This window comes from Callorhinchus milii, unplaced genomic scaffold, assembly GCF_018977255.1.
Source record: "Callorhinchus milii isolate IMCB2004 unplaced genomic scaffold, IMCB_Cmil_1.0 Scaffold33, whole genome shotgun sequence".
NCBI classification, from domain to species: domain Eukaryota; kingdom Metazoa; phylum Chordata; class Chondrichthyes; order Chimaeriformes; family Callorhinchidae; genus Callorhinchus; species Callorhinchus milii.
Genome location: NW_024704774.1, coordinates 108614 through 132181, shown reverse-complemented (window position 1 = coordinate 132181; position 23568 = coordinate 108614). Strand labels below are relative to the sequence as shown.

The 23568-nt window shown below is 41.4% G+C and overlaps 1 non-coding gene across 1 annotated transcript; it reads left to right on the top strand.

Annotated features, from left to right (window-relative positions):
* The first annotated feature begins 8236 nt into the window (after positions 1-8236).
* On the top strand, positions 8237-8308 carry trnag-ccc. The gene has a single exon. It is a non-coding gene; the product is annotated as a tRNA-Gly (tRNA).
* Positions 8309-23568: the final 15260 nt, after the last annotated feature.

Here is a 23568-nt window from a genome sequence, read left to right as displayed (position 1 = left end):
GCCACAGCTACAGCACAGCCACAGCTACAGCACAGCCACAGCACAGCCACAGCCACAGCTACAGCACAGCCACAGCCACACACAGCTACAGCCACAGCCACATACAGCTAAAGCACAGTCACAGCACAGCCACAGCTACAGCCACAGCCACACACAGCTACAGCACAGCCACAGCTACAGCACAGCAACAGCACAGCTACAGCACAGCCACAGCTACAGCACAGCCACAGCCACAGCTACAGCACAGCCACAGCTACAGCCACAGCTACAGCTACAGCACAGCCACAGCTACAGCACAGCCACAGCTACAGCACAGCCACACCACAGCATAGCCACAGCCACAGCACAGCCACAGCCACAGCATAGCCACAGCCACAGCTACAGCCACAGCCACAGCTACAGCACAGCCACAGCCACAGCTACAGCTACAGCCACAGCCACAGCCACAGCTACAGCTACAGCACAGCCACAGCCACAGCTACAGCTACAGCACAGCCACAGCCACAGCTACAGCATAGCCACAGCCACAGCCACAGCTACAGCACAGCCACAGCACAGCCACAGCTACAGCCACAGCCACACACAGCTACAGCCACAGCACAGCCACAGCACAGCCACAGCCACAGCTACAGCCACAACACAGCCACAGCTACAGCCACAGCACAGCCACAGCTACAGCCACAGCACAGCTACAGCCACAGCCACAGCACAGCTACAGCCACAGCCACACACAGCTACAGCCACAGCTACAGCACAGCCACAGCCACACACAGCTACAGCCACACACAGCCACACACAGCCACAGCCACACACAGCTACAGCCACAGCTACAGCACAGCCACAGCCACACACAGCTACAGCCACAGCATAGCCACAGCCACAGCCACACACAGCTACAGCCACAGCTACAGCACAGCCACAGCCACACACAGCTACAGCCACAGCCACATACAGCTACAGCACAGTCACAGCACAGCCACAGCACAGCTACAGCCACAGCCACAGCACAGCTACAGCCACAGCCACAGCACAGCACAGCACAGCCACAGCCACAGCTACAGCACAGCCACAGCACAGCCACACACAGCTACATCCACAGCACAGCCACAGCTACAGCACAGCCACAGCTACAGCACAGCCACAGCACAGCCACACACAGCTACATCCACAGCACAGCCACAGCTACAGCACAGCCACAGCATAGCTACAGCACAGCTACATCCACAGCACAGCACAGCCACAGCACAGCACAGCCACAGCACAGCGCCCAGTGTAACATGAAGCCGCAGAGCTGAGCAGCGGAGAGTCCCCGCGGCGGCACCGACAGGAGCAGCGGCTGCTGTCCGCACAGAGATGGGCTGCACTCCCCGGGGGGCAGAGCACAGCCCAGGACCACTTGAAGGAAGTCCAACTTATTCTCATATTAGTTCACAGCGCAGAGCAGTGCGTGGAAACAGTGCTCAGCAGCGAAGCACAAGGGGGGGAATGAAAAACACATTCACTCTGAAAGACCAAATAAAGACGCGGAGCCCCTGACAGACCGGTCAGTGCACAGGATCAGGGTATTCTCCTCCTATATACACACTTACTATTTATACACACAGTATATATCAGATGCATCTATACAGATACACCACACTGTTGCATATATATATATATATAGATAAATATGCATAGCATTGTATGTATATATATATATATATATTGGACTCAGGTTCGCCTCTGGTGGATCTGAGTGTTTAGCCATTGTACTGTTTTTTTAAGCTGCGGTTTAATATCTAACAATAAGTATGAAATGAGTGCTGTATGAACACGGAAGATAGTCACTAAACAGCGCTCGCCTTGTGGTCAGAGTGACGCCGAGAGAGACTGAAACTAAAACGAGTCCCGAACAGGGAGACAATCCACATATCTATATCATCAGAAATGAGGAATCGTCAGCAATTACACTGATATGTTCTTCAGATATTTTAATTCCATGAAAATAATTGCCATAACCCTACATGTAAATGTGGAGATATGTGAGATATTGAATAGTGGGATTGTTTAAGAGAACACAGGTGCACAGAAATGAACTGTCTGACTTGTCTACTCCTATGTTCCTTTGGCATATTAATCCACAGTGGGAACATTTTACAAGTTTAGTCACAATAGTCGATCAAGGATATCATTTACCACAGAGAATAGTGAATAAAGACATCTTGAGGTGGGAAAAGACAAGATGAAGATTGCAGAAAAGGCACTATGGTTACTGCAACATCATTTTATTAGATGCTATCGTTTGGATGAGATTAAACCAAAGTCCTGACATCTGCCTGTGCTGGTGGACATCAACTGCCCTCTGGTATTATTTGAAAACACAAGGGAGTTTCTCCTGTGTCCCAGCCAAGGATCCTCCAGATTAATTGGTCGTTGATCTCATGGTTATTCTTACGATCTTGTTGTGCAAAAAAAAAGCTGCTGTGTTTGTCTGAGCAAAACAGTCAACATTAATTACTATAAAGTGCTTTGAGACATTTTGATGTATAAATCACTATAAAAAATGCAAGTTCTAAATGGTCTTCTAAATAGCATCCTACCTTTTCGAATGCATCCAAGGACACCTTTCCCTTCTCCTTTCCCACTTTCCCCACCTCGGCCCTATAAAATGTTCCCAGATGTTACCTTACGTGAAGGATGCTATACAAATGCAAGTTGTTGTTGTACTAACTTTGACACTTTATATATTAGATTATTCTCTTTGTTAATTTATTTTGGACCCAGACTTTGGAGAGAACAAGGTCGTTAACCTTTTTAACTGCACTATTTAAAGTACAGAAGTGTGATTGCGACAAATGGATTTCCACATTACATACACCAATAATTTAAAATATAATTATTATTATTAGTATACTTACCACCGCAGCAATACTACTTTACATTGAAACATTTAGAGAGTGGGATAACTCTTGGTGACTGAGTTAATAAATGATTGGTATAGTGTAATGTTGTGCTCCATCCTTTGCATCTCACTAAGGTCCCGGGATTCAATCCCAGTGATGGAAGTACAGTTGGCTTCCAGCTCATACTAAGAAATTAGCCACTGTTTCCACTCCTGAGTGGTCCTCGCTGGGCAGTGTGGATGTGTGGGGATGTTCAATAAGAGCAGGATCAACTTCAGCTATGATGCTCCCACAGTCAAAGCATTTAATGCCTCAACCTCACACACTTGAGCAATGTATTGGAGGGCTGGGGGCAGTCAAAGAAACATACTTGAATCACGAGTCACCACATTCAGGGGAGTAACATAAAGGTGGGGTGTTGCTTTACATCGATTGACATCATGAATTAATCTTGACCTGCAAATGTAACCAAACGGATGTTAAATGATTTGGATCGAATAATTGCTTCCCCAGTTCAGAATAGACACAGGACATTACATCGCTAAAGAGGAAACACAAGGTACATCATGTCTGTCTGTCTGTCTGTATGCTTTTGAATGTTTTACTGAACACCAAATTGATATATGTGATATCTGTGATGACTGACCTCAAATTCAACTTAGCAAACAAGACTGGGAGCAGAAATAGTCATAACCTCTTTACCTGACCCCCTCCTCAAAATATCATCAAAATATATTTCAAATGTGTGGAGATCCCACATTGGCAGGTGCCCAAATATGGCAGGAATGGCCAATCACTTTGGTTCCATTTCAGTCAGCACTCTGGAGTAATGATAAAGACAACCACAACCAGTCTACGACTCCAACCTTCCCCCCACGCAGCTCGGTTACTGTAGAACAAAACCTCTGTCATTATCTTATCTCGGATCTATGTTAAAGTTTAAATCATTGCACTAATGACAATTTGCTGCATAGAAACACTTTGATTTCTCTATGCGATAAGACCTTGCCTGCTCTGGCCCTCCACACTAGATATTGTTGCTCAATGCTTTTTTTTGTCTGAAACTAATTGGTGAAATGTTATGCTCACAAACTTGAGGAATGCAAGTTGCTGGGCAGTGACACACTGTTCCGCATTTAGCATCCACAGTTGGATAAACACAGTTGGAAAGTAATGCGAAGAATTGAACCACAGTAGCTTTCCCCTTACATCATGGAATCCTTCTGGCTTTTCTAGCAATGCATGTCTAATAGTAAATAAGGGATATTTTGTCAATGAAATAACAGTAGAAAAGGAAACCAAAATACCAAAATATATTGAACCATATACTTTACTAATCTGATTGCTGGAAAAAGCTCTTAAGAGGTAAAACTGCTGATTGATAACATCTTCCAATAGCTGATTCTCTGACAATGATACTAGAGGAAGGGTGTCTTATGTTAGTGAAAGACTTACAACTACTTATGTTCTCTACGTTTTCTCTGCTATCATCTGCAGAAGTCATATAATTTACAGGTTTTGTGTTTGAAATGTCTTTTTTAATCTTGTTCTCCTGACTAAGCGAGTTCTTTTCTGCTATATTTAGATGATGCTACATCATTCTGTGTATAAATAACAATTCATTTTATCTGCTCCCTTCATTGTTTCAAATATTTATATCCTTCCACATTCCCACTGTAACACAGTTATCCTTCCTTGCACCTTTTCTCGGAGAAGGAATATTATCACCTTGGATTTATATTCATTGCGATGAGAAGACATTTCTTGAACATAAAAGGGTTATGAGAAAATGGAATGCAATGCCCAGAGAGCTGTAGATACAGATTTGATTTCAATGTTCAAAATGGAGACAGATAGATACAGGGGTAATAAGGATATTTAGGAAAATGAAGAAAAAGCAGGGAAATGAAATTAAAAGATCTGCCTTGATTGAATAAAATGTCAGACCAGGGTTAAATGGCCTATTTGTGTTACTGTTGCCATGTTATTGGTTTCTTGGCTAATTATTTTGTGTATACCAAGTGCACCAACAACAACAACTTACATTTATACAGCACCTTCACACGGGTAGTATCTCAAGAGTATGAGTCAAGAATGGTCATAGTGTTGGAGACCTCAGCCAATCTTGTTCTTTGCTGGGCTCTAGCAGATAATTAAGTGTGTGGAAAGACTTGTCCTCTGACTTTCTCTTTCCCTCCCTGTGGAAGCATTTGATCTTCACTCTACATATTCTAAAGGATGGCTAGGATCAGAGACTGAGCTTGTGGGCAAACATGGGGCCTCGTGCTAGCACTCTATGACACAGAAGCTTGGTGGTCTAATGTACCCCTCTAGTGACAGCATCTATCTATTAGATATTTTGAAACACAAAGGACTGTCACTCCTAAATCCTTTCTGTAAGGTTTTAGCTCTCATTCCATATTCAGACAAAAAGTTTAACAGTTTGTGTTAGGAGTGTATGTGTGTGGGGGAGGACAGAAATATTTAGGAGAAAATTATCTAAGATTGAAATCTACTTATGTAGGAGATTTCTAGCTGGTCATGTGACACAAATACTGTAATTTATTTCCATTGCAAGTCAAATTTAATTAATTGTTTCTTGAAAAAAATGACTATATTTTTCAGTTAAGTGCAATCTCACTTGTAATCGGATATGTTATAGCGTATGCAAAATAACTGATCATTTTGTATGACAAAGTAGGTCACACAATTTTTATCATTTTAATTATAAATCAAGATATTGCTTACTGCACAAGCACAGTTGTAGAGGAGATGAATTGGTGTCGAATAATATATAATGTGTCACATTAAATCTAAGATTGAGCTTGGGATTTCAATTTTAAGCCATTTGTCAATCATCAATCCAAGTGGCATGTTTCTCTAGATCATTTTGAATAGACCGTTCATCACAGTTTTTTTTTCTCTGACACGTTTTGTTACATCAGCACATTTATAAAATATTCCTGAGAATATTTATTCCTGAGAATATTTATGTAGATGGGAAACAGCAATTAACCCACTATTGATCCCTGCCAACCATGCCACTCACTGGTCCAAAAATGATTGTTCTATATTTATCTATAAAGCTGAAGCTACACTGAGCTTGAATCAGAAGTGACTGGGAACACGCAGTAGGTCAGCCAGCATCTATGGAGAGGAAAATGAGTTAACATTTCTGATAAAAGGATTTAATTCCTGAAACGTTAACTCATTTTCCTCTCTCCATAGATGCTGCCTGGCCTGCTGTGTTTCCCCAGCGCCTTCTGTTTTTATTTCAGATTTCCAGCATCTGCAGTGTTTTGCTTTCTGAGCTTATATCGGTTGAAAGCACTCTTGGTTCTAAGTTAGAAGGTTGTGAGTTATGACTTTGAACTCAGAAATCTAGGTCGTCATTCCAGTGCAATGCTGAGAGAGCGTTACATTGTTGGAGGTGCCATCTTTTGGTTTATATGCTAAAATGAGTTCCTGTCTGCTTGTTCAAATGGATATTAAAGATTCACTGGCACTATTCAAAGACAGAAGAGAGTTTCTCCCAGTTTCTCGGACAACAATGCCCCAGCTATAATTGATGATCCACTTCATGAGTGTTTGTTGGATATTTGCTCTATGCAAATTGACTGTCACATTTGCCTACGAATATGTATGTATTATAATAATAATAAATAATAATAATCCTTACCTTCGATATAGTGCCGTATCACATTGTTGATATGTCTCTAAGCTCTTCACAGGATTTACTGTGAAATAAATTGACTGTGTATTTTGAGGGCGAAATGCGGCAGCCAACTGCGCACAGCAATTCATTAATCTTAATTATTATTCCACTCTTAACAGTGTATTCTGTAAATTGACTTGAGACATCTCTCGACAAAGAAGTGCTACATCTAATGCATGGATTATTATTATTGTCAAATGATCAACTGGTGACTATCCTCCTGGGGTGGTGGGGTGTGGGTGGGTGGTATTGCTCTTTTTAATACATATAAATGACCTGGACTTGGGTGTAGATAGCAACATTTTAAAGTTAATGACATCAAACTTTATAGTAGGAGCATAGTAGCAGATAGCAGACTGCAAGAAAATATAGACAGGCTGATGAAATGGGCAGATGTATGGCTGATGGAATTTAATGCAGAGAAGTATAAAATTACGCATTTTGGGAGGAGGAATAAGGAGAGGCAATATAAGATAAATAGTACAATTTTAAAGGGGTGAAGGAAAAGAGAGACCTGGGGGTTCACATTAAACAAATCTTTGAAGGTGGCAGGACAAAGCTGTTTGAAAAACATGTGAGATCCTTGGCTTTATAAGTAGAGGCATAGAGTAAAAAAGCAAGGAAGTTAAGGTGAACCTTTACAAATCGCTGTTAGGCCTCAGCTGGAGTATTGTGTCTAATTCTGGTTGGAGGGATGTCAGGGCCTTGGAGAGGGTGCAGAGGAGATTTACAGGAATGGTGCCAGATGAGGGACTTCAGTTATGTGGAGAGACTATCAAAGTTGGGATTGTTCTCCTTAGAGTAGAGAAGGTTGATGGGAGATTTAATAAAGGTGTTCAATATTATGAGGAGTTTAGATAGAGTAGATAGGGAGAAACTGTTTCCTCTGGTGGGTGGGTCGGTAACCTGAGGACACAGATTTAAGATAATTGTCAAAAATACCAGAAGGGAGACAAGGAGATTTTTTTTTACCCAGAAAATTATTAAAGTCTGGAATGGATGCTTGAATGGATGGTTGAAGCAGACTCAATAATGGCTTTCAAAAGGGAATTCGATAGGTATCAAAAAGGAAAATATTTCAGGGCTATGGGTTAAGATCAGGGGAATGGGACTAGTTGGTAGCTCTTTCAAAAACCCAGCACAGGCACAATGGGCTGAATGCCCTCCTTCTTTGCTGTAAGATTCTATGAGATAAAATCCAGAATCCCATTTGTTTCTTTATGACCTTTTCTACCTTTTCAACTTTTTACACTCAAGCTTTTAACAATCTATAGGCGCTGAATTCCACCTAGTTTTTGCTTGCAAGACCACTTTGCCTTAAATTTTAAGCCAGTTATATCAAGCTGATTTGTAATAGTTCTTAAAAAGAACTGGCTTCCAAATTAACAACAAATTGAAGATTTTTCTACAAATCTGCATAATCTTAATTTAAGGCAAAATGTTCTTGCAGGCAAAGATGAAGGTGGAATTTCAGGTCTTATATGTATACACTCTAGATCTCTCTGTTTCTCAGCATCATAAAACATTATAAGGTGAAAAATGCAGTAAGCGATATGGCAATCACATGAGACATTTTCTTCCTGAAGATTCCCTCCCCCGACTTTGTTAAATGGTTTTGTCCAAATCCTTCAAATTGTGGAGTCCTGTAGCTCAGTGGTTAGAGCACTCGCCTCCCAAGCAAGAGACCTGGGTTTGATTCCCAGCAGGGTGAAATGTTGGGAAAGTTTCCTTACTCCACATGCCTCTGTTTACCTAGCAGCAAGTAGGAACCCGGTTGCTAGTTGATTGGTGGATCACTATTCCGGGAATAATAATTCCTTCCAAAAAAATAATAATTTGTTCACTCAATCCACTGCCTTGCACAATTGGCTGCCGGGTTTCAACCACAAAACATAGGTCCACATTCAATTTGTAGATATTATTATTATTAACTGTCCAGTCAATTTTAGGGCAGCTTTTACAATCCTAAAATTCTAAGTGTGGATTCATTTTGGATTACTGTTGAAATTTTATGATTTCTAATAGTTCACTGAATGTCAAATTGCTGCTCTCAGTTACATCAAATGATCAACAATAGTGTTCAAACAGTCAGTTCCTGATATCACACAAAATAACATGTAAATCAGAATTGGAAGTAGGCAGGATTTTTAGGAATAAAGAGTTCAACAACATGTGAGCACCAACCATCTCAGTCCCTCTGATTCAGGATACCCTGCTGGGTGTGCATTCACTTTGGAAATGGTGCTAGTGATGTAATCTGGGTGTGTGACTGGGCGCAATAGATTAGGATGGCAAGGATCCTCCAAACGCCCGCTAACAGTTGCATGCATGACCACACAAGACCTGATTGAATCTTTTAACTTGGGCCTAATTATAAACATGAATAGACTTTTACTTTCCTGGTAGTGTAACTAAAGCACTTCATTGCTGTGTATACGTTAGATACCATGGAGCTCAAGTTAGCTATATTCTTTGCAAAATATTAACTAATATTGATGGACATTGGTGTACTAAGAAAATAGTAAGTATTTTCAAGCATTAACCCAGAAGAAATAACCTTTCATTACCATACTATCAAACAACTGACTTTGGAATTTAGTGACAAAATTAGATTAATTTTACTGCTCAAAATTTGCTACTAGGAAACACACATATAGAAGAAGATAGATAAATATTCATTATCCTTGCATTTGATTTAATGCCTTATCACCTTGTCGAAATGTCTCAAAGCACATGTTTTATTATAAAGTGTAGTGACTGTGTATTTTGTAGGCGAACGTACATGTAAACCAAAACAAATCTTTTTATCGCTTTATGAAAATCTACATTGAAAAATGTGTTCTTCCCCTCTATTACTGCATTCTCTTTTGTTCGGCTGGGAGGACAGAATTGTCAGGTCTGCACATAGCTTCACAGCTGCTACTTGGAGTGTTTGTGAAGCATCTGATGAGTATAAGTATATACCCTGTCAGCGGATCTGCCACCAAGATCAGGGCATTTCTGCATGTCAGCTGGGTGATCGTGTGATCTGCCAACATGTCCCAGTTCAGAATGGGAAAATGCTTACCTGAGTACCTGGCTCCAATCACCAATTGAAGTTGTAAGTTACCTGCTTATGCAGAATTTGGACAAGAGTATTTTGTTTTGGTAGGTATTTCCCAACAGAACCCATACCCATTTTACATCAACTGAAGGGTTGTGTTGACCCACATGTGTGCCTTGACCTGTTCAGATTTCCCCCACGACATTGCCCGCCTCTGCCTCTACCTCTCCCCTCAAACCACTGAGGCCCTTATAAATGCTTTTATTATGTTCAGGCTTGTCTACGCCAACTCTGTGCTAGCCTGACTTCCCACCTCTTCCATCCATAAGCTGTAGACCATTCAGAACTCTACAGCTCATGTCCTCTTCCACACCAGGTTCCGCTAGCCTATCACCCCCATCCTCACCCAGCTCCACTGGCTTCCCATTCCCCCAAAGGATCGAGTTCAATCTTGTTCTCACTTTTAAATTCCTCCATGGTCTTGCCCCAACCTACTTATGTGACCATCTAAAAGCTACCAACCCGCCTACTTCCTCCACTCAGCAGGTACTGGCTGCTTCACATTCTCCGGCCAGACCACCTCACCATCAGCAGTTGGGCCTTCAGCCTTTTCAACCCCATTCTCTGGAACTCCATCATGAAGTCCCTTCACCTCATCCCTTTCCTCACCTTCTTCGTGGTCCATCTCAAGAGCTTTGTTAGAATATGCTTAGTTAAAGGAACTAAGGTTGCGTGCAAAGTAAAAGACAACTGCTTGCTTAGCTGAAAGTGTAGTTGCAAACTAGGGGTTATTAGAGGGCAGTAGGACTAGCTTAAACCAGCTGGAAGTGGCTGGTACAGGATAGTCGAGGGCATGTGGAGTGGGAAGACAGGAGATAAATCAGGATTGGGATGGAAAGGTCAATAATCAAACTAGAAGGGCTGTGATTGGTCACAATATTGAATCCATATATTTCACATATATACATAACAAACTAAGATCAGTTTAGGTATAAGATAGAGGTTTGATAGTATTCTGGGCAGTTTCCAAAGGAGTCATAGAGAGATGGAAAATTAAGGAACTGCCCACAAGTGTTACAGGATCATCTGGTAGTACACCTTTAATTCTGTAATTGCTTGTGTTTTAACTATTGTTTAATAATAAATTCCGTTACACCAATTTGGATTGTTCGGTCATATCTCAAACTCGGGGATCGGAAATCCCAACAGCTTTCTATTTGACTACGCCTTTCGTCATCTTCCCACCCCTACCCCTTTGGCCCCCACCCCTCCTGAATCCAAACCCCAGCTTGGGTGCAAAAGTACCTTGGGATTTCCTGATATGAAAGGCACTTTATAAATCCAATTTGTTGTTCTTGTTGTGACTTGCAATACAGTTTGATTCAACAGCACCAATAAATAACCCATGTATTTTCCATTTATTTCAACTCATTTCTCACATTCTCTAATATGGTTCTTTAGTATTTTGCCACATGGTGCACCATCCAACACCCTGGGCCAGGTCAATACAAACTTGAATGACAGAAACACTAACTCATCTTTTCCCCTTTCCAAATATTTACTTTACTACTCCTCTCCTGAGAGCAGTATGCTCCACTGGGTGTTTCATGTGGCTGGTGTTCTTTTGAGACATTGCTCAAGTGTCCAACTGTCATGTCTGAATTTGGATAGTGAGCCTTGCTGGGCTTTTCAACAATGTGTGTATATGTCAGGCGAGGGAGGTATACAGCTGAGTGCTAGCCTGTCCTCACTCTAAATGATTGCTACGCAACAGAGACCCCAAATTTTTCATGGTCTTAGCCTTAATTTTAAGACCATTGTCCAGAATTTGGGGAAACTCTTAAATTGAGGCTTAATTAGGAAATTGATTTTCCTCAGATTTTTCTGACAACTAAAAAAATCAGCTTCTGAATCAAGACTGAAACATTTTCTAAAAACCTGCAGATTTTCCTCCCTGGACAATTAATTGAAAACAATTAGAATATCTTCACTGCTTCTGCAACCAGCTTTGGTTTGGGATAGAACTTTGAAACTTCCTGATTTCTATAGCATAGTACCAAACTATGCTATATATACTGAGGTACAGGAGAGCTCCATTGCTGCCCTTCTAGTGGGTGAGAAGGATGCTGCACTACTACTATGGTAAGTGGCATCTTTTTTAGGCATAATAAGAAAGTTTTTTTTTGTAATAGCTTTTTTATCAGCAGGGTACAATGAGGAAAAAGTAGCTCTATTTGGTGGAAGCATCCCTCAATAGGTAGGGATTTGTGTCTGGAAAATGATGGTGATGCTCTTACACATTTCATGCTGAGCTGTGCTGCTCACCAAAAAGCTCATAGGGAGGTCCAGGTACCTGCCATCCACCTAGTGAGAGCTCAAATAAACTCTCTGTGGCGGTCTCAGTGGTCTGGTTCCTGACCCAGGTGGGTCGCAATTCTTCAGGGCATTGGTGATAACAGCACACCCATACTAGCTCAAGAGAAGGACTTAGAGTGGCAGACCAGTCATAGGGGCAGGTATTCATCCCATTGAGCTCCTGTTAACTATTCAAGTCAAAGCCCTAATGGATAGGATGATCCTAATGGATAGGATGATCCAAGCAGCAAAACAATTGTCAGACAGTGACAAGCTATGCAGTTTTAGCTGGTTAGGCTCCAGTAGTAACACATACTTTGGGGTCCCCAAGCCTTGGCATTTGCCGACGTGCCTTGCCTAGTCACTGGTATTAGGAATGTTCCTTCAGGGAAACAGTGTGCATTCCATTCCAAACACAGAAGACATTTTTATGTATAGGTGGCATACGTACTCAGTCTGGTTTCAATTCTCAAGTATGACTATGGGTTTCTGCATGTGTCAGACACTTGGCTGATCCCCCAAAAATATGAATGGAAACTGACTGCTACAATTCTATAAAGTGGTTAAAACTTCCAAATACTGTGTGAGCACTCAATGAGTATAGAAAGAGTGGTAATAACAGATGGAAAAGTGAAGCTACCTGTGATTAAACTCCCCCCACACCCCATGAATTATTTTTAACTTGCAAAATAAATTGACAAAGATGAATCTTATATGTCAACAACAATAACATCTTGCATTCATATAGCGCCCTTGAAGGAAGGCAAAAAAGTTTCATTTGAATTCCTTTTCTTTGGTGAACGTCACAGTGCACAGTGCAGGTGCTGATTTGCTTGTTCTGAACACAGCGAAGAGGTGCTCAATGTATTGGTAGGTGTTCTCCTGCAGAGTGCACTCTCTGTTTGTTTTTGCCTGTACCTGTGGCTGTGTTAGAGGTCAGTGCCAGGTCATCTCATTACTATTTCCAGAGGATGTAATTTATCATTCTGCAGGTGTATCTCACACAGGGTGTTGAATCTGTACAAGTACAGGCCTGATCTCAGCTATGCTGAACAGGATAGTTGTAATCTTTTTCCTTTTGGGCTAGCCAGGCCACAATATTGCCCAAAGTAGCCTTATTGAATTGATACTTATTTTCTTTAAGAAAGATTTGAAAGAATGACAAAACATGAAATCCTTATTTCTGTGAAATAGTCTTGGGTGCTATAAGTGGCACATAACATCTTAAACAAGCTTGTAATAGCCACAAAATATAGCACCAAAAAACAGGGACATTCCTTGGATGAGGTATTGAGTCCCTGGCCAAATTTACCCCAAGACAAACTGAGCAAGAACAATAAAATTTGAAACCAGATGCACCCATCGGAGAAATACAGCCGTTAATCCAAAAGCTACTCCAGTACATCAGCAATTGTGGTGAGTTCAATTTTTTTATATGTGTCCCTGGATTTGGTCTACAAAATATCGTCAACATCAAAGTGATCTGCAAAGTCTCACTGGAAGCCTAAGTTAGGAGAGAAGTGAGTGGGAAGGGGAAAGCGTCTGAAGATGCAGTCAAAGAGACAGCTTTTTAGGCAGATTTTGAAAGCAGAGGGGATGAGGCAGAGAGATTTTAGAAGAGTCCCAGAGAGTGAAGGCAAAGTGCTTACAAGATTGGCTTGGATGAAGAAGGGTCTTTGGCCCATCCAATCTCATTCCTTCAGACCACCCACCTTACCGTCCTCCTGTATCACTGTATCAAGCTGTTTTTTTAAATGGTTCCAGTGTCCTGGCCTCTACCATTTTTCCTGGCAATCTTCCGACTTATAAAGGATGAACCTTAATTATTAATTACCTTCTGGTAAAGAAAAACTTCCTGGTATCAGTCCTGAAATTGCCCTTTAGAATTCTTAAGCTATGTCCTCTTGTCCTACTGTCAATGCGACATAGCAGGCATGGAACATGGAGAACGCTGAGCGAATATAATAACAAGAGATGGCAGAGGTGGGATAAGAGCATGATGACATTTCAAGTGAGGATAAGGATCTTAAAGTCAATCCACTGGGAGATAGGAAGCCAGTGGAGCTGGGTGAGAATGGGGGAGGTTTGTTTGTGGAGCTTGGTGGTGGAGAGAAGGTGGGCTGTGGAATTCTGGATCATTTGGAACCAGTGGAGGATGGAGTGGGGAGGGTGAGAACAGGACATTGGAGAAGTTAGGTCTAGAGATGACAAAAGAGTGGACTCTACCCGTTTGAAGGGCGCTATATAAATGCAAGTTATTGCTATTGTTGGATGAGGGTTTCAGCTTGGGTAATAACAGTGACAGAGGTAGGCAATTGTGCAGAGATGGAGGAAAGTCAGAGCCTGGGTGAGAAGTTTGAAGGAGAGATGAGTAAAACACAGAGATTCCTTCCTGCTCTGCGAGGTGGAATGAGCAACCAGGAGTTTGATACAGTCAGTGCCTGAGGAGGCGGCAATGGGAGCCAAACAGGAGAGTCTTAATTTTGTCAATGGTAAATCGGAGAAAGTTAAGCTTCATCCTTTATAGGTAGGAAGGTTCTGTTAGATTTATTTCCAAAGGCTTATGTACATATGTGTGAGTTAATAATATGAATCACACTATTTCATTTAGGACATTTTACAGATTTAAATATTGATCCCATTATAATAATGGGTGAAAAATATGTTACATGATATGATACTTATGACTGTCGAAAATTGCAGCTGAACCATTCAACAATTAAAGACTGTCCACAGGGGTGTGAATATTTTATGATAACTGTATAAGGACTCAAAACACTACTCATTCATTCTATAATCAGTTGCAGAGTGTGTATATGTGTGTTGGAGGGAGAAATTTATTACAATACCACATGTCTCCTGTCAAAACCAAAGGATTATTCACAGTGATAACTTCTCTCTAAGGAGTGATTTGTAATGTTCGGAGACCTCGGGTTATTCAGAGTCCTGCTTGTCAATCACTACAATTAAATGCTTTTCATTCAAGTATTTACTGACACCTTATTTATCAAAAACTGACATAAAACAAGAAATTGGGAAGAACAGCATTTCTTCATTGTTGTTGCTGTGGCTTCCTGGGGAAGTCAGGTTTCATCTAGTCAGAGACAGTCCTGTCCTGTCCTACAGGCATCAGTGGAGAAATGAATCAGTGTCATGTGTGGAAAATAAACAATATCAGCTCTCTCAGACCGAGATAGACCAGTTTCCCTGCGAAGCAAATAAAAATCAGCTTTTTAAAAGTGTGGTCCATGGGCTTGCAGATTTCATACAAAACAAGGGACTCAAATCAGAGGTGAAATCGTGAGCTGGTGGCTGAGGCCTAGTCTTCTAGTAATCTTGTACAATAATAAAGGGAAAAGTTGCCTTAATGCATTGACAATTAAAGTAAGACTTTAGAAACTAAATACAAACAAATGTTATTTCAGTTTGGTTAGGAAAAGAGCAATACTGGCACTGATGTCTTAATGTAGCACACTCACTAAACTGTTGTGAACTTGACAGATGACACTTCAATTGAATGATTCATAACTTGCTTTGCTTAGAACCTTAGGGACATGAAAGGAGCAATGCAATGTTATAGAGGAGGCAAGGAAGATAAAGAACAATATCAAATAAGCCAGCCACATTCCTGACAGCAGGAAGAAAGGCAGAAGGAAACACACTACTGTGTGCTGCATGTACGATCTACCTCACTCCCCAGTTTGATTGTCGAGGAGAAAATATATAATTTAAGAATTATTTCTCAACTCAACTTCACCAGAACCCTGCTCCCTGCTCGCCAGTCTCCCCAGCTCCATCTTTCACAAGCTCTAGGTCATCCTGAACTCCGCAGTTCACTATCTTCTGCACCACCCCCTGCAAACCCATCACCTCCCATCCTTGCCCGGTTTCGTGGGCTCCCTATTCCCCAGCAGATTAACTTTAAGAATCTTACCCTTATCAAATGGCTCCATAGTATGTCCAACCCTACGTTTATGATCTCCTGTGACCCCTAAGACCCCAGTCCTCCCCTCGGTAATCTTCAGTTTGTTTGTTGGCCTCTGCCTGCTCCACTCCACGATCTGTGGCTCAGCTCTCAACCACTTTACCCCAGTGGAATCCCAAAATCTTTCAAAATCTACCTTCAACCTCTATCTTAATAACTATCTCTTTGACTATCTTAGCCACCTTCCTTCTCCCTCCTGACTCCCTTACAGCTCAGGCTCCCACTTCACTATGTGAAAGATGCTTTATAAGGGCAAACTGTTGTTTTTTGTTAACTGATATATTAATTGAAAATGCAGTTTTTCAATCCAAGTAGTAAAGCATGATTAAGGCAAGCAATGACAAACAGTCATCTAGGAGCAAATTAATCATATTTGCACTGTCTGGTGCCAGCAGGATTTGTCAAAAACCCACATGGCTTGTCAGTATTCTGGTGTCAGGAGAGCGATAGACAGAATTGGTGAATGCTGATTATCAAATATAGAACTAGTTGTCAACACGTAAAACCAACTTCAAAACAAGATGGGACAGACACTCTGGATGTGTAGTATGCACAAAGATCTAACTGCGACAAACAATCAATATTGAAAGATATACGAATCTTTTAAATCTTGATCGAATGAGCCATGTAATTATCTGGGGACCAATCGATAGGCTAGCTATTATCATGGTCCATCTGTTTGCCCACAAAACACAGTCAATACACTTTGTTATATTAAAAATAATATGGTTACTCAATCCACGACTGCTTGATTGCAATTGGCCCACAAATTATAATCGATTCACTTTACAACAACAACAATTTGCACTTATACTGCACCCTCCATGCAGGGTAGTGTCTCAGAGCACTTAACAGTGGTGGAGCCTGACATGAGCTGGGGGGACAAGGTGACCGTAAGCACAGTCAAAAAGCAAGGTTTTCAGGCGGGAGAGAGGGGGCAGGCAGAGGGATTGAGAGAGAGTTTTCCACAGCTTTGGGGCATAGTGGCTGAAAGCACGACCTCCAATGCTGGAGCGGAGGATGCGAGGGATGAGCAGGAGGACTGTGCCAGTCGAGCGGAGGCACTAGGTGGTGGATTGGGGAGTGAGGAGTCGGAGCGGTAGGGAGGAGATAGGGAGTTAATGGACTTCAACACGAATGTGAGGATCTTGAAGTCGTTCTGTTCGGTGATGGGGAGCCAGTGGAGCCTGGCCAGAACTGGTGAGTTGTGGGTACAGAGTTTGGTCTGGGTCAGTCTGCGGGCGGCAGAGTTCTGAATGAACAGGATCTTTTGAATAGTAGAGCTGGGGAGACCGGTGAGGAGTGCGTTTGAGTAATCCAGGCGGGAGATGACAAACACATCCACGAGGGTTTCACCCTGCCGGGAATCAAACCCAGGTCTCTCACTTGCGAGGTGAGTGCTCTAACCACAGAGCTACAGGACTCCACCCTGCAAGTAGGACTCGAACCATGCGGTGCACTAAGGTGGATGAGAGAGGAGAGCTGATGGAGGAGGATGGTGTGGTCAACTGTGTCGAACGTGGCAGAGAGATCGAGGACGAGGAGCCAAAGGGAGCCCTGGTCACAGATAGAAAGGATGTTGTTTGTGACTTTGACAAGCGCTGTCTTTGTGCTGTGGACAAGGAGATAACCAGACTGCAGGGGCTCGTGGAGGGAGAGGTGTGACCGAAGCTGACCTGCAACAATGCATTCCAGGACTTTGGCAAGTAAGAGAAGGTTAGAAATGGGACGGTAGTGTGAGAGATTAGAGGGATCGAGGGTGTTTTTTTTGAGGAGGGGTGTGATAACAGCGGTTTTCAGGGGGAGTGGAACAGAGCCTGAGGAGAGAGGCTGGTTGACCGTGTCGGCCAGCTGGGGGGAGTGGAGGGGGAGTTGAGGGCCCAGCAGCTGGGTGGGGAGTGGGTCGAGGCAGCAGGTGGTGAACCTCATGCGGGTGATTGTGGTTGAGAGAGGGTTACAACATATAGTATACAATACAGATTGTGATTGCGGTTACAATATATTTACAGCATATTTTGGGAATCACTTTGAGACATCTCAAAGTTATGATAAGGGGCTATACCAAATGCAAGGATTATTATTACTTTACAGTATATCCATTAATATTAGATATTGACATCTCTTGAAAGAGTTTCACTTGCTTTTGGTTGGTTTGGTCTGTTGCCTTCAACACCGTTGACTACTCTATCCTCATCCATCGCCTCTCCTCTCATCTCAACCTTCACGGCTCTGTCCTTGACTGGTTCAAATGGTACCTCTCACACCGCCTGCACTTCATCTCCACAAACGGATTCTCCTCTAGGCCCCGCACAGTCTCGTGCGGCGTTCCTCAGGGCTCTGTCCTTGGTCCCTTCCTCTTCAATATCTATATGTTCCCTCTAGGTGACATCATCCACAGACATGGGGTCAACTTCCACATGTATGCGGATGGCACCCAACTCTACCTCTCTGCCTCCACACTTGATTCCAGGACCATTGCTGTCCTGACAGAATGTCTGTCGGACATCAATTCCCGGATGAGAGCTAACTTTCTTCAGTTGAACGTCAACAAGTCCGAGGCTCTCCTGAGAGGTGACAATCGACTCTTTGTTGGATTATTCATCTTTGAGAACTTCTTGATTAATTTATGAAGAGATTTCAAGTTTAGCAAGGATGATATTAATCTAAAAATTCTGGGGTCACTGCAAACAAGAATCTTAACTAGGCACTTCAAATCATTTTGTTGACTGAGATTAGTACATGTTACAGTAACTTCATTTGTTGAATGTTGGTAATGTTCTCAGCTCAAGGTTTTGGAAAATGTTGTGTCCATCACAGGGTGGTTTCTCTTTCAGAAAATCAAATTCATGACTGATTCTGTGTGGAGTTTAGTATTTTATTTTTAAATGATTTTGTTTACTCCAGTAATGATAAGTTTGTGGATGTGTCAGAAAGGCATCAAAATGCAGGCAATAAAAAAGGACGAGGAAACAGGTAACAGAGGTGATCATAGACCATTGTATAAAATGTGGACGTGGAGGAACAGAGCAGTGTTACAATATAATATTAATAATAATCCTTGGAATTGATATAGTGCCTTATCATGAATTCGAGATGTCTCAAAGCGCTTCACAGAATACACTGTAAAGCGAATTGACTGTATATTTTGTGGGCGAAACGTGGGAGCCAATTGCGTACAGCAGTGTCCCACAAAGTCGTGAATTTAGTCATAATTTTTTTTTAAGGGATTATTACCCCCAGAAAAGCAATCCGCCAATCGATAACAACTGGATTCCTACTTACTGCTCGGTAAAGAGAGGTGTGTGGAATAAGGAAACTCAAACTCCGGTCCTCTTGCTTGCGAGGCGAGTGCTCTAACCAGTAAGTTACAGGACTTCATGATATATATATCATGTTTCCTGTCAAAACTAGAGGGTTATTCATGGGGGGGTTAGTTTTCTCTGAGAAATGTTTGGGATGCTAGAAGTTTAAATTCCCCAAAGTCTTGTACAGTGTTCTGGTCAGATGGCACCTGCACAATGACATAAGGAGGCATCCACTCCGTAAAGCAGTGTTTCACTGTAGCCATATGTGGCCACCAATGTGATTTTGTGAAGCCACAGCATCCTCTGGCCCACCCCCATACTGTGTGCGAAGTACAATTGCTATTGGACACCGTTAGAGTCAATATAGTGCTATTTGTGCAAAATGTAATCACACTCAACTACCTAGTCAATTGCAATTGTACTGACAATTCTGGTGCCAGTAATCATTAATTTTATGTACATCTCAAACGGTTTTCATTTATTGTGCTATCCTTGTATAGATTAATAGTTTGACAACGTTCACCATCAAGGCCCACATGTGAATAAGTTCCATTGGGCAAGGTAACAGGGGGAGTCCATCACCTGTGGAACCAAATGTTCAGATGAGGCGAGGAGAAAATTAACACAAAAAAAGACACTTGGAAGTTTTATTTGAAAGAGTAGACTTTTTGTGAAATCCAAAAGCTATTCGGGGTGGGGGGATGAGTGATGGGGGGTTGTTGGTTGAAGGATTCAAAAGAAAGAATGCCTATTATTGTTATTTATTTCACTTGAAGTTGCAGCTAGTACTCAGCTGTCCAAAAAGGTGGGTAGAAAACTTGCTCCAGCTATAAGCATTCTCTAAACACCTCTTGAGAGTGGGTGTGACATAAGTGAAAAACTGGCTTGGCAGGTGCCCAATCCCCACTTAGTTCCATGTTCTCTGCCAGTGGCTCAGCAAAGACGGAATTTGCTGTGTAGGGAATTCCTATAGTCAACTGCTTTGTGGCACAACACTGCCAATGACCTAATCTAATTGCTAGAAAAGGGGTTAAACTTATAATAAAATAATTTTACATTTGATATAGCGCCTTATCAAGCACTGAGATGTCTCAAAGCGCTTCACAGGATTGTAGTGAGTACGTAATTGTAGCCGAACATGGCAGCCGATTTACACACAGTTGACAAACAGCCATGAAATGAATGATCAATTTGGGGGATTGTTGGCCAGTACACTGGGAGAAACTCTCTTTTCGAATAGTGCCATGAAAACTTTAACATCCACCTGAACAGCAGATAGGACCTCGGATTAACGTCTCATTCGAAAGGCGGCACCTCCAACAGTGCAGCACTTCCCCATGGACCACTGCACTGGAGTGTCATCTTAGACTGTGAGTTCAAACTCCTGAGGTGGGGCTCAAACCCATAACCTTCTGACTCAGAGGTGAGAGTGCTACCGACTGGGCTAGACCGACATTAGGGTTAAAAACACAGGACAGTAGAACCTCACTTTGTGGACACCTCAGTAATGAAGGAAACTCAACATTAAGGCTTCTTTCTAGTTTTCTTTCCTTTTGAAATGAGTGACCAAAATCCCAAACCCATTAATGAGTGTACCTCATCAAAAAGAGCAAAATAGGCCAGGTTATTGCCTAATCCTTTATAGTGACTTCCCACTAAAATGAAACACAGTTTTTAAAAAGCAAAAATATCTTGTGTTTATTTAATAAACACCATTCATACAAAGGGGGAGGATGCGATTTTTGCTGAATAATTAATTGTTTCTAAACCCTTTGCATGTCAGGCTAATAGTAAGCCACCAATTAAAATAGGAAATTGGAATCACTGTCACTGGTGGAGGCCATCACCAACATTTGTAGAAATTCTACTTATGCTTAACATTTGTATACATTTGAAAGTAATTAAATGCCACAATTTAACTTTCCAGCATCCTGTTTGAATCTTGTAAATACCATCTGTGAAGCATTGAGGTTTGTAATGTCTTGAATCATTTCATAAGAACTATTACAGTAAAAATACATTTTACATTTACATCCAATTAAAGACTTCTTAAGCTTCATAATATACATATGAATCTAAATTTTGATGCTCAGAACTTAACTCTTAAGGCGCATTAAAAACTTACAAGTAGTATAAATGCCATCTACAAAAACAGAAGTAATTTCTTAAGTAATGTATTCAGGTTATGAAACAGCAGGACTTTCATTAAAATGTATTTGTAATTGACATTTCAGGCTATTAGGCATACTGTCTATAAATAAAATTGTACTTTTAAATATCCTAGAGTTCAGTTAGACCCTAGAAAAATTGATACCTATCCTTTTGCTAGTAGTGTACACGACTGCTATTTGGATGCTCCTGTTTTTTTCATCATAGGGTAAATGCTGTTTTTGTCAAATAGCTCCAGAATTAGCAATACACACTGACTGTACCCCGGTAAGGTATCCACTGCAGTCCTGAATAATCCAGCCAAATATTAAGAAAGTACTGTTGTAAAAACATACCTGCTTCAGTGTTCTGGGGTTTATCAGGCCATCAATGATTCTCTGAAACCATGATGGGTTAAAGAACCAGAAACCCCTTCCATTTATATTACCTTCAAAGGAGTTATCAGAAGAGGTATCAATATTTTTGACTGTTTATGTATGTGTGCAAGTGGGAGTTAGATGGTGGAGTCTGAGGTATAGTCTACAGGTTACTAACTACAACTTTAGTATTGAGGTGTAAGTATGTATGTTTACTGGTGAGGATTTTGCACATTTCCATTTATGGAATGTGAGGCAGTAGCAAGCCTTGTTTGCTTCCAAGGAATGAAGTATTTGGCACGAGGTGTCAAATGAGTTATTAAAAATACATACTACATTGTTTTAGTTTTGAACTAATACCAACATATTCTTCATCCATTGAAACAATCCTGAAAACTAAAACATCCTCTCAAAAAGCATTGCGAGACACCAGCACAATCCAGCTACAAAATATGGTTCAATATTAACTCTAACATTACACCCAGCTCGGGTTCGAAACACTGACTGTGCAGCGCCTTGGGACGTCCTCCCAACATGAAAGGCGCTATACAAATGTCATCTTGTTGTTGTTGTACATTTCACCCTCCATTCTCTCGGCTCCCACCTCCATCTCGGATGCCCATCCACTATTGTCAAGTGCTTTCAATTGTTCGCCCGATGTGTAAGAAACTATATTGTATTGTGTATCCCAAGGTTGTCCCTGCTCAAACCCAAAAGGGAAAGTGGATATGAAAGCAGATTTCATTCAAAGAAATCAACCTAGCAAACAAAGGGCAAGTCAGGAGTCAGTCATGTTGTAAAAATGTGGTTCTACAATAGAAAAGCAAATGCCTTACCTGATGGCAATGCCTGATTGTAGAACCACCCATGGTTTGTTGAGAATGAGGATTTCTACACCTACATCATCTTTCTTTTAAGCAAGTAATTAAAAAATGTGTTCCAAGTCTGTTCGGTACAGCATATGTAAGGTGATAAAAGTTAATTCAAAAGAAGCTACAGTTTAACAGTGAGATGTTATTTGTCAGGAATCTGGAGAAAGTAAAACCTCTAATTGTTTGAGTGAACCTTGTAATAAAATCTGCTTGCTGTGCTAGCTGTCTTCAGATTAAAGTTGGGCTGTAATTACACCACAGAAGGAAGAAAGGTAGCTTAGTCCCAATCCAGATCATTTATGTAAACTCAGCCTTCTTGTCAACGTTGCTCTCAGGTTGCATGCATGCAAACCACAAAAATCATCTCTATGAACAAAATAGAGACAGTGTCAATTTACAGGCTTGATATCCCATATACTGCCACTGTCATTGCGTGTTTTACTCTTCAAGAGTTTTACAAATCCTAAGGTTAAAAGAAACTTATTTTCAATTGCTTTCCACTGCAGCAATGTGCAAAGTGTACCCAACTCAGTGTGAAAAGAAGGGACAGAAGATACATTTGGTTTACTCAATTTTATTGTACAAAAAGTACAACCTCTGTTGGAGCCAATAATTAAAAGAAACATTTCTTTTTTTTGCATGTAAATCAGTCTATTTTAAAACGTGTTTGTAGTTTTATAGAAAGAAAAGCAACGAGATTTCTCTTTAGTACAATAGTATTACACAGCACATACTACATACACATGTGAAAGGTAATCAACCCCTAAAACACAGAAAATCCCTCAAGTAAAAACCCAACAGCCGAAAAAGAGACTGAATCATGATAGCCAGTGTAGATTCTGATTACATTTTCACTGATAGTTTTCAAATGATAAAAATTCTTTTC